Source organism: Phyllobates terribilis, unplaced genomic scaffold (genome assembly GCF_046119375.1).
Source record: "Phyllobates terribilis strain yellow unplaced genomic scaffold, ASM4611937v1 Scaffold_5__5_contigs__length_657084704, whole genome shotgun sequence".
In the NCBI taxonomy this organism is placed as follows: Eukaryota; Metazoa; Chordata; class Amphibia; order Anura; family Dendrobatidae; genus Phyllobates; species Phyllobates terribilis.
Window position 1 is genome coordinate 104764866 of NW_027362765.1, and position 13335 is coordinate 104778200.

Consider the following 13335-nt stretch of genomic DNA (forward strand, 5'->3'; position numbering starts at 1 on the left):
GGAGGAGGCAAGATAGTGCTTGAAGCGCTCTGTTACAGCCCAGACTATGGCGAGAAACTCCAACTTGAAGGAACTGTAGTTGTTGGGGTTCCTTTCCGTGGGCCAGAGCTTCCTGCTAGCGTAGGCAATCACTCTCCCTCTGCCTTGCTGTACCTGGGACAGCACCGCTCCCAATCCCACGTTGCTGGCATCTGTATGAAGTATAAAGGGTTGGCCATAGCCGGGGTATGCCAGGACTTCGTCTCCAGTCAGAGCCATCTTCAGTCGGGTGAAGGATTCGTCTTCTGTTTACCCCATTTGAACGGAGGTTTTGGGTTCTTGGCCTTCTTGGACTGGCCTACCAGGAGGTCCTGCATGGGTGCTGCTATCTTGATAAATCTTCTGTAGTAGCCTACCAGCCCGAAGAACTGCCGCACTTCCTTGATAGTGGAGGGTCTTGGCCAGTCATTGATCACGGTGACTTTTTCAGGGTCTGGCGCTACACCTTCGGCGCTTACCACATGACCTAGGTACTGCACCTTGGGCTTCAACAGGTGGCATTTGGATGGCTTTACCTTCAGGCCAAAACCGGATAGGGCTTCGAACACCTCGGCCAGGTGCTCCAGGTGGTCTTCATATGTCTTCGAGTAGACAATTACGTCGTCCAGGTACAGCAGGACAGTTTCGAAGTTCTTATGTCCTAGGCAGCACTCCATTAACCGCTGGAAGGTTCCTGGGGCGTTGCAGAGCCCGAATGGCATGCAGTTGAACTCGCTGAGGCCCACTGGTGTTGTAAACGCGGTCTTTTCTTTGTCCACCTCTGCCACAGGAACCTGCCAATACCCACTGGTGAGATCCAAAGTGGAGAAATAATTAGCAGATCTTAATGCAGCTAGTGACTCCTCAATCCTGGGTAATGGGTAGGCATCCTTATGTGTAATGCGGTTAATCTGCCTGTAGTCAACACACATCCTCATTGTACCATCCTTCTTTCTCACGAGAACTAATGGAGCTGCCCAGGGTCTACAACTATCTCTGATCACTCCAGCCTCCTTCATCTCCCGTAACATTCCTTTGGCACATTGATAGTGAGCTGGAGGTACAGGCCGGTATCTCTCTTTAATGGGCGGATGATCTCCTGTGGGGATATGATGTTGGACCCATTTTACCAGCCCAAAGTCTAATGGGTGTTTACTGACGACCCGCTCATACTCTTGGACCATCCGGTATACTCCATGCTTTTGGTGCAAAGGAGTGGAGTCAGTGCCCACTTGTAGCTTCTGACACCAATCCTCCATCTGCCCCTTGGAGCCATTATCCTCCGCCGGTTTGGATGGAGGCAAGGGTTCCACTGTCTTTATTGAGTTGTTACTGACAGTAAATAACTTAGCAAGGGTAGCATACCGGGGTAAATGGACCTCTTTCTCCCCACAATTCAGGATGCGGATCGGCACTCTCCACTTGCGGACATCGACCACCCCCCTGGCTGTCAAGATGGTAGGCCTACTGTCAGAGTATACGGGCTCTACCAGGGCCTGATAATCTTGACTCCTGAGACCAATTGCTGCTCGACACCATATCAACATTTCACTCCTAGGGGGCATTGCAATGGGGAACGGATCACTCATCCTTACACTGCCAATTTCTCCACCAGACAGTTCTACCTGTTGTCTTTTCATCAGGGCTCTGATTTCCTTCTGCAGAACTCGCTGCTGACTGGAACTGGCAGTCTCTGCGACCTGTTGTAACAAAACAATAATTTCTCCAATACAATTTTCTATCACATTAGTGCCTAAGGTTATCATGGGATGACTTTCTCGGCGATCAATATCAACAATTATCATTCCTTGTGATGGCAATTCTACTTTGCCAACTTTTATGGTCACCTCTTTATACCCCACCTGAGGCAAGGGCTGACCTTTGCTGGCATAGATGTTAAGATGTTCATCTGGACTGTGGGTAATGTCTGAGTCAGTCCAGTATTGTTTATAAAGGATATATGGCATCGTGGTCACCTGGGACCCAGTGTCCAGCAACGCGTTCATTGGGATGCCATCAAGTACGACAGGTAGGAACGGCCGTCCTCCCACGTACTTGTCTTGCCAACTTTGTGGGCCTGGTCGTCTTACTCCTGGGGGTTGGCCCTCTGCCCCAGGGGTTGCTCGTTTTAAACCGCAGAATCTTGCAAAGTGCCCCGCCTTTTGACAGCAGCGGCAGATGGGTTGTCCGTCCTGATCGCAGCGATCGCTGTTCCTCCCTCTGATCAGTGGAATTCTCTTCTGTCGCCGCCATGGGACGTCATCTGGACTGGAAGCCAGCTGGATCTTTTCCTTGGGGGACACTTGAATGGCCTGCACGGTTTTGGTTAACGCAGCCACACTTTTGGTCAGCTCCTGGACCTGAAGGCGCAGGTCTGCAGAGGGGTCTTTGTCCAGAGTCTGCGTGTCAGCCTCCACAGGTTCTGGGAGAAAGGATGCCACCTCCTGGTGGTATGTGATAGCTGGGCGCCGGTGGGATGCAGCGCCTCCGGGTGTTGATTCCCGCAGCACCCGGATGGCTCTGTCTTTAAATTGCGCAAAGTCCAGATCAGGGTTTTGCAGAGCCATAATGCGCAGCTGTGTCCTGTGAGCGCTGGACAGGAGCCCCTCAATAAACTGCTCAGTTAGCAATCTGTCCTCATCATGCACACTGTCAGGGTCTACCTGTTTGATGGCCCGCATCGCCTCCTGCAGGTTTAGAGCATAGTCCCGTACACTGTCCTGCACCCTTTGTTTGCACCCGTAGAACTTCATTTTAATTTCTGCTGCGGTGCGGGTGTCAAAGGTATCCTTCAACCGGGCCAGTATTTCTTTTACAGTGCCTTTGTCTTTGCCCGGCCAGGACTTCACTTCTCTCTGGCTGCACCAATTAGCTGTCCTATGAGGATGCTGACTTTCTGCTCCTCAGACAGGGGGTACACTTTAAACAAACTGCGCAATCTTTCCTCAAAGTCATTCAGGGAGTGCGACTCCCCCGAGTACTGGCGCAACCATGCCGCCCCCCGTATATATGGCATTGATAACGACATTACAGTGGCAGAGGCCGCGCCTGCGGCTGAACCCTCTTCCATGTTGGGCATCTTCCTCCCCCCTAGTGAACCTCAGCCAGGTCCTGGGCGTCTCCTCACGCACCAGTATGCTGCTCTGCAGGCGGAAGGATCTCTTACCCGGTGGTTCTGGATCGGGGCTTCTTTCTTCCCCCTCGGCGGGCAGCAAACCACGTGATAACACCGTTCAATAAAGTCTATGGCACACAGGACCCGGTTATACCGGGCTTCGTGAATCCTGTTCGTGACGCCAAGTATGACGCGCCCCCTGGGCCGTGGGGTACCCGGTGCCGGGCCGGTGGATGCTAGGGAAATGTCACAGTGGCGGTGACCTGGTCCGTGACCCAGGGCAGTCAATAAAAGGGGTTATATATATATAGGGGATTTATAGAGTTCGTGATGCCACCTGTGTAATGCGGCTAAAGCAGTCCTCTGAAGCTGATGTTACTGCAGCAGGGATGGTGTGGCTCTCCACAGGAAGAGCTAGCTCCAGGGCAGTGTAGATGATGTTGCAGGTTGTGCTGGGTGTTGTAGTGCAGGGGTTGATGGCGCAGCAAGGAACACAGAGACAAGGAAGTGCAGTCCCAGGGTCTTTACTGGTGCTGATTTGACAAGCTGGGACTAGGGTACTGGCTACAAATGGAAGTCTGGGCAGCCTGGAAGCAAGTAAAGAATCCTCCTTGCCAGGTGAAGTTGGAGGCCTTCCCTTTCCACTAAACTCTTTGGCCCTGCTACTTGTAGCTGTGCGGTGGCCCTCGTCCCTGAGTGCGGCGTTTCTGTGCTCACCCGTATGGCAGGCAGCTCGGGTCTTGCTGGTGCGTCGATCCCTCGTGGCGGTGCTGGGCCCTATGAGCTGCTGAGCCTCCGGGCGTCTGATGGGGCCAGGAGACCTGCAGTCTCCTGCCCTCCGGTTTCTGCGGCTGGGCCTTCAGTGCCCCACAGCCTCGGACTCCGGTGTCCGGTTCTTCTGTGCGGTACTTCTTCTGGGGTGAGCTGCCGCGCAGCTCCAGTCCCCAGCTCCTCTCTCCTCGACGTCCTCGCTTCAACTCCTCACACTAAGACTCACTAACCCCGCCCCCAGATCCCAGTTGCCAAGGGGAGGGGCTCCCCTTCCTGGTCTGGAGCCAGGAAAGTGTTGCATGTTTTGAGGGAGGCAATGCCACTGTGGCATCCGGACCCCTGGGGTGCCACATAAGCGCCATCACACCACAAGAAGGTGTACCCAATCAGGATGGTACTCCAAGTGACTATGTGAGTATGTTCATATATCAATGCAGTTGAAGTCAGGCAAATAGACTGGACTAGAGAAAAGCCTGGATTTGGAAGCCACTTACATGAATTTTTTTTTTTTTTTTTTACAGGCATGAAGACAAATCCCCTAAAAAGTTGATTTATAACGTTTCATAACTTTCCATGCTGGACACAATTCTAAAATAAAATGAAAGTTTAGTTATTCGGTAACTGTGTTGTGCATTTTGCTTTTTTTTATAAATTTGCTCTGGATACAATTGTTTTCTAGAATCCTTTGCTTTGATTTTCTGCAGTGTATATGATCAGATTATGTCATTTTATCACTGTAGTTCATCGTTTTGTGCCCCCTTTCCTCCAACTTGTTATAGAATGACTCCTGTGATGTTTGTGAAGGGTAATTCAGACAAGATTTCAGAAAGACATTTATCAACAAGCAGAGTCTCGATGAAACCTCGGCAGGAATCCTGTTCTGTCATAAATCTGGTTCTGATTTCTCTTTAATTTCATCCTCTGTTACAAGCATGTGAGATTGATAAATAGGCACCGTAACCTCCTGTGGTCTTCTGGGAAGATGCAGCAGGAATGATGGGCACTTGTACCCCAGGACTGGATTCCCCTAAGATTTTATCAGTGTTACAAGATGAAATCTGCGTGAGAGAATTCCACAAATGTAATAGTGCTTGATGGATTGTGCGGCTACAATGGATCACTGCTTGTCAGATACGTAATGTGCAGATACTCTGGTATTGAGCTTAGGAGTGTCTTCTGCATTTGATCTTCCTCCATAGTGACATCTCATGACAGTGATACCTGGCAGCAGTGATAGGTGGACATGAGGTGTGCACATGGTGTGAAGACTCTGCATGATTCTTGTAGAAGAAACACAAACAGTAAAAGCAACAATCCGTTATATTTTACTTGGTGTCATGTGATAGTGTGTCACCCAGGGGGAATATAGGGCAGGGTTCCCCAACTCCAGTCCTCAAGGCCCACCAACAGGTCATGTTTTCAGGATTTCCTTAGTATTACACAGGTGATAATTGCATCACCTGCACAGGCAATAATTCCATCACCTGTGCAATACTAAGGAAATCCTGAAAACATGACCTGTTGGTGGGCCTTGAGGACTGGAGTTGGGGAACCCTGATATAGGGGACTCGGTACCCGGGCTTTTTACCTTGTTTAGGATGTCACGGCAGTCGGCTCCCGGGCCCGTACTCTGGGTCTCTCTTTAAAAAGGGGTTTTTAGTGTACAGTTTGTCTCGTGACGCCACCTGTGGTTTCCGGTAATGGTTACCGGCGCTGCTGCAGACCTCCGGCGGGTGATGGGACGGCAGCTGGGATGTTTCTGCTCCCCACAGGCGGAGCGGGCCCCCGGGGCAGTGTAGGTGCAGATGGTGGTGATGCTGGGGCTTGCAGTGCAGGAGAGATGGCGCAGCAAGAGTAACTGACAAAGACAGGAGATTCACTTCAGTACCTTTACTGGTGCGGATGTCAGGTACGGTCCAGGGTACTCGGTAGGAAGGGTGCACTTCTGGACTCTCCCCAGTGAGTGGGTATAAGGCCTCCTGGTCCGTGTCTCCCTCTCTCTAAGCTCCTGGCCAGCCTGCAACTGGGCCTAGCTTCTGTGTCGTGCTGTTCCTTCACCTGTCGCTTGGTAGTAGGACCTTTTTCTGGCAACCACTATCCCTGGACGCCGGGGCCTTCGTGGTTCCTAGTCCTGTCAAGGGTTTAGCTTCAGGTCGACAAGGTACTTATAGTCCTCCTGGTATGCCGGTCATCCCTACTGGGTATAAAGGACCCTGTAGGCGCGGACCCGGTGTCCGGTTTGTGTCTTGGGGTGAGCCTATGATGCTCCTCTGCCCCCTCAACTTCTCTTTCCTCTCCTTCTTGCCTCCGGCCACACTCGGGGCCCTCAATACAGCAGCTGAGGTGCTGCGTCTTCACTGCTCTCAATGGCAGCACACTCTCTGACTAAACAACCAACTGACTGCCTGGCTCCACCCTCCATATATATATCCCTATCAGGGCTCCCGGTGGTATGAGGTGGAAGGGTGGAGGTGTTTGTAGTTGAGGGCCTCTTGTGGAGAAGTCCATCCATGCACCCTTTTGGGTCCTGTGGTACCTGTGAACAGCAGGGTGCCACAATAGGAGGTCACCGAACCCTTAACGAGAATCAGAGAAGTCATGTCATTCTCTTCTTGACTTATTGCATAGTAGACATGGACAGAGGAAGGGATATAATCTGTTCTCTTGTGAGACGGAGACACATTTGTGGCATATGCACAAAGTTTGTAAGGAAACAGAGCAGAGGTGGACATATCATTGGAGCAACCTGTGCAGCCACAAAGCAGTTTACCTCCAAAGCAGTTAGAATTGTGCACTATGAGAAGCTATTGGATTGCAAAGGCCTAAATACTGTTTGTTACAGAAAGCAGGCACACTAGATGAGGTGGATCCTCTAAGCCCAAAGTCTGAGAAGGCACACAGGCCACGGGTATCGATGCAGTAGGCGGGTGTTGCATATGGGAAACAGATAATCGAATTACTGGAGATTGAAAGTCTTAAAGGGGTTCTGGAGACCGCAGATAGGTAACTCTGGAGTAATAAAAAAGTCTAAAATTATGGAAGCTGCAGGTGGCTAGGAGATGTCCTGAAAACCGCCGGACACATAGCAGAGGTCCTAGAAGACCGGGACCAGGTAGCTGACAGATCTCCAGAGTAACTAGAAAGTCTGAGTACCATGGAAGCCGCAGGCAAATGGGTGAAGTCCTGAAGAATACTGTCCAATTTCAGACTACCGATTGGTTTCTTGTCCTGGAGATAAGCCGCCTGGCAGTGGCTCTCTTATAAAGAACACAGGGGCGCTCGGCCAAATGAATGCTCCTCTGTATGGGAGAGCTGGCCGAGATGGTTGCCGGCCGAAGGATCCAGCCAAACGCAATCTGATGTATATGACAGGCTTTAGTGTGAATAGAGCTCTATGGGTGTGTAGGCCTAATAGAAGAGGCATGTAGGACCTACACCTTTGGCATTGTGCCCTCCTTTATTGCACACTGCATCATTTGTGAACAGTAGACCTGTTCAATAAGACGTGCAGAAGGCCATATTTTTGGTCCGAGTGCGATTCGACAAAACATAGGATCACACCTGGACCAATGTTATTCTATGGGCCGTGGATATGTCTGATTTTTTCCTCAGACTAAGCCATTCTCAAGCCTGAGTTTGATCTAATTTTGGAATTGCACTTGTCTATGCAATTCAATGTGTCCGTGGAAAAAATCGGACTGCACTCAGATGACACCTGAGTGCAGTCTGATTTTCACAGATTGACAGAATAGAAAAGATGGAGATTTTTTTTTTTTCCATCTTCTCATCTGAGAAAATCGGAACACACTATGATCACATACTGAAACTACCAGCAGCCGGTGAGTGCATTAATACAGGTGAATGAGCCTAAAGGAGAATTAAATGATATTCTGACCAGTGCAGATGGGAGCTGTAAAACAGACCCAGCACAAAAGGCTTCGCATTAAATATTTAGATTAGTAAAAAAAAAAAAAAATCAGAAGGCTCGTCTGTTTTATGGAGCAGATATTTGTTTTCTCAAGCGAGTAGTCACTCTGTTGTGAATTGCCTTATGGGACTATTTTATTCTCACTCCTCAGGGGCTATCTGTCACATGGATCAATGACACTCACATAAGAGGGGCGAGAGATGGATCCACAAGCCATAAGCTACCTGATCTTGAAACCATCTCCAGAGGCGGCTGACAGCAAAACCATTATTTCTATATAAAACCAACTGAATGGAGGATGGAGCCGTCACAGTGCAAGTGAACAATATGTGGTGTGATACAGAAACAAACCTTTGCCATGATCACTTAATTGAAGACATCCACAGGATAGACAAAACATGGTTCCAAATAAAAAAATGATCCAAATACAATTATAAAGCAGAGTCAGGGCTCGTTCTCACAACCGTAGTGTCGGTCCGAGTGCTCTCCATTAAAAAAACGGAAAGCACTTGGATCAATGTTATTCAATGGGGCCTTGCAGATGAGGGATTGTATTCACTGAGCGAATCTGGGTGTGGAAAAATATGGCAGCATGCACTAGATTATTCCATATATCAGATGAGACTCACCCATTAAAGTCTACACTGTGTTCCAAATTATTATGCAAATAATATTTTCTCAGATTTTCCCAAATTACCTATATGAATTGCAGTCATTGTAATTTTCCAGTTAAATAACTATTAGAGTACAATTGAAAGGTTTTTGTACAAACTGCCTATGATAACAGTATATTTTTAAAAAAATAAAAAACTCAAACTGCACTCAAAATGCTTGTTCCAAATTATTATGCACAGCAGAGTTTTCAACCTTTTCATTTTAATAAAGAACAAAAAATTGTCATTTTTGAAATTATAAGCATTAGCAGGTTGTTAGAAACTGAAATCAAACAGTTTTCAACTTAAAACTTTATTCTAGGTGATGTTACATTTGCACATAGGACTCCTTGTTCGAAAGGAGCTTCTGAACTCTCTCGTCCATTGAATTTGTCAGGTTTTGGATGGTTTCTGCTTTAATTGTTTTGCATGAGGACAGAATACCCTCCCAGAGCTGTTGCTTAGATGTGAACTGCCTCCCACCATCATAGACACTCCTTTTGATGATGCTCCAGAGGTTCTCAATGGGGTTGAGGTCAGGGGAGCATGGGTGCCACACCATAAGTTTGTCCCCTTTTATGCCCACAGCAGCCAGAGATGCAGATGTTTTATGTGCAGCATGAGACGGGGCATTATCATGCATGAAAATGATCTTGCTGCGGAATGCACGGTTCTTCTTCTTGAACCATGGAAGGAAGTGCTGTTTCAGAAACTCAACATACATTATGGAGTTCATCTTTACCCCTTCAGGGATCCTAAAAGGGCCGACAATCTCTCTCCCCATGATTCCAGCCCAAAACATTACTCCACCTCCTCCTTGTTATCGCCGTAGCCGTGTTTGCATGGGGTGTCCATCAACCAGCCATCCTCCACTCCATCCATCTGGACCATCGAGATCATTTCAATGGACGAGAGAGTTCAGAAGCACCTTTCGAACAAGGGGTCCTATGTGCAAATGTAACATCACCTAGAATAAACTGTTTGATTTCAGTTTGTAATAACCTGCTAATGCTTATAATTTCAAAAATGACCATTTTTTGTTCTTTATTAAAATGAAAAGGTTGAAAACTCTGCTGTGCATAATAATTTGGAACATGCATTTTGAGTGCAGTTTGAGTTTTTTATTTTTTGTACAAAAAACTTTCAATTGTACTCTAATAGTTATTTGACTGGAAAATTAAAATGACTGCAATTCATATAGGTAATTTGGGAAAATCTGAGAAAATATTATTTGCATAATAATTTGGAACACACTATATGTATGTGAGAAAAAAAATCAGATGCTCTATAGAGACACAATATAGCACTGGATTTTTACAGATACATTGCAATTCTGTAAAATGGAAGCTGTAAATGGTCGTGTAAATGATTAATAGCTGCTGAGTAAAAAACTATAAAAACATTTTTTTATACCTACCCTCACTGTGTACATACATTACATTACTTATCCCGTATTGATCCTGAGTTACATCCTGTATTATACTCCAGAGCTGCACTCACTATTCTGCTGGTGCAATCACTGTGTACATACATTATATTACTGATCCTGTACTGATACTGAGTTACATCCTGAATTATACTCCAGAGCTGCACTCACTATTCTGCTGGTGCAATCACTGTGTACATACATTATATTACTTATCCTTAACTGATCCTGAGTTACATCCTGTATTATACTCCAGAGCTGCACTCATTATTCTGCTGGTGGAGTCACTGTGTACATACATTACATTACTTATCCTGTACTGATCCTGAGTTACATCCTGTATTATACTCCAGAGCTGCACTCACTATTCTGCTGGTGCAGTCACTGTGTACATACATTACATTACTGATCCTGTACTGATCCTGAGTTACATCCTGTATTATACTCCAGAGCTGCACTCACTATTCTGCTGGTGCAATCACTGTGTACATACATTATATTACTTATCCTTAACTGATCCTGAGTTACATCCTGTATTATACTCCAGAGCTGCACTCATTATTCTGCTGGTGGAGTCACTGTGTACATACATTACATTACTTATCAGGTACTGATCCTGAGTTATATCCTGTATTATACTCCAGAGCTGCACTCACTATTCTGCTGGTGGAGTCACTGTGTACATACATTACATTACTTATCCTGTACTGATCCTGGGTTACATCCTGTATTATACTCCAGAGCTGCACTCACTATTCTGCTGGTGGAGTCACTGTGTACATACATTACATTACTTATCCTGTACTGATCCTGAGTTACATCCTGTATTATACTCCAGAGCTGCACTCACTATTATGCTGGTGGAGTCACTGTGTACATAGTTACATTACTTATCCTGTACTGATCCTGAGTTACATCCTGTATTATACTCCAGAGCTGCGCTCACTATTATGCTGGTGGAGTCACTGTGTACATAGTTACATTACTTATCCTGTACTGATCCTGAGTTACATCCTGTATTATACTCCAGAGCTGCACTCACTATTCTGCTGGTGCAGTCACTGTGTACATACATTACATTACTTATCCTGTACTGATCCTGAGTTACATCCTGTATTATACTCCAGAGCTGCACTCACTATTCTGCTGGTGGAGTCATTGTGTACATACATTACATTATTTATCCTGCACTGATCCCGAGTTACATCCTGTATTATACTCCAGAGCTGCACTCACTATTCTGCAGACTGTGAACTTGTGGACAGGCATCCCCTAGTGGTATGTACATATGGGGATATCCGCTGCAGAATTTCCACACAGGTAAATAAATTGCTGTGAACACTGATGCAGATCTTCACCCTATAACTCTGCAGCATATATTGACATACAATGGATTTGATATCTGCAGCGCCACTCAATGTATCTGTTGGTTGACATTTCTTAAAGGGAACCTGTCACCATGAAAATAATCTGCAGGCACCATGTTTTAGAGCAGGAGGAGTTGAGCAGATTCATATATAGTTTTGTAAGAAAAGCATCAGTATAACCTGTGTATTAATCATTTAATCCTCTGCTCTTTCGGAGATTTTCAGTCCAGTGGGCGGTCCTACCAGTGATTGACAGCGATCTCTCTATGCACTCTTATATAAAGGAAGCTGTCAATGTGAGTGCACAGACCCCAACCACTTATTTGATCCCCTATACAGCAGCCGTGCGTTAGTCTTCTCGCGCTCAGCTCAGAGGTTTGCTGTGATGTGAGCAGTTTATTTGTGATGCATTTTTCTATTTCATATTTTCCTAGAATAGGGTTAACATACCCCTCCCCCGCACGCTTTACCATCATTGCCATGCTTCATGTTAGCAATTTCCAGATCAACAAATTCCCTGACCAAAAATATGAAGGCATCCGCATCCCCCTCAGTAGGGTTTACCAGGGTCTGATTAGGTTATGTCTGCAGCAGCGTGTTAAGCACCGGAGACGCCTCTCTGAACAGGTTCAGTGTGGAGGTTACTGACACACAATTAGTCATTTCCTCATTTTCAGCCATATGACTAAACAGTAATGTTACCTGTGCGGCCTCCGCATTAGAGCCGTGGTGGGAAGAGCCGCGGAAAGTCTCACCTCACTGCTACCTGCACTTCACAGGACAGTAAAGCAAAAGGCTCAGACCAGAGGACAGCTCCACATCACAGTATCCCCATAATCTGTCACATGTATGTGTCAGATAGAGATGGAGCAGACACAGCCATCTATACAATGTATCACTGTATGGCCAGGTGCACAACACCCTATTTACCATGGGATTGCGCTCAGACCAATGTTAGTCTATGGAGCCGTGCACATGTCCGCAGAAAAAAATCACTGCATGTCTGAGTTTGATCCAGTAGTCGGATCGCAGTCGGCCATGCAAGTCAATGAGTCCGTGGAAATCATCGGACTGCACTCGGATGACATCTGAGTCCATTTCGATTTTCACGCACTGATAGAATGAAGAAGATGGAGACATTTTTTTCTACATCTTCTTACATGAGAGAATCGGACTGCACTCTGATCCCACTCTGATCCGATTGCAGTTTGCATACGAGGATAAGAGAATCTCCGGCCGTCTGACCCTCACCTATCTGTGAGGATACGAATGGGTCAGAGCGAAGTTCTGCAGATCTTTAGAGCAGTCAGTGGTGTGTTTGACACACATTGCGGATTCGCAGCAGATTTTCCGCTAGGTTTCTTCTACGTTTCCTCCTGAAAATCTGCACGTGTTACATTCTATTTTGTTGAGAATTTCACCTGTATTGCAAGAGTGAAGACCGCGATCGATTTCGCACAATGAATCGACACACTGCGGTATTTAAAATCCGTACAGTAGGTGGATTTATGTGCGGAAATTTTTCGGAACGTGTAGATGAGACTTTTGAGATCTCATTAACATAGTCAGTACTGTATTACCCTGCATTTCCTTCCGCACACAAGTCCGCAACGTAGGATTTGTTCACACGTAGCATTTTTTATGAGGTTTTTTTTGTGCAGAAAAAAATGCATCGGTTTACAGCAACAGCAAAGTGAATGACATTTCTAAAATCGTATTCATACAGCGCTTTTTTTTTACATCTAGTGCATTTTTGTTTTATCAATTCTTTCAGTGTTTTTACTGCAGTTTTTCCCCATTGAGATCAAAATGGTTTAGCATCTAAAACGCCGCGGAATTTACATCTCGGTTTTCTGCCCATAGACTGCGTCTTTCATTCAGGAAAAAAGCATCAAAAATGCTTTGTATTGTAAGTTCTCCCCGTGTTTTTGTGAGTTTCCTCTGGGTTCTCCGGTTTCCTCTCACACTCCAAAGACATACTGATAGGGAATGTAGATTGTGAGCTCCAATGGGGACAGTGATGATAATATCTGTAAAGTGCTGTGGAATTAATGGCG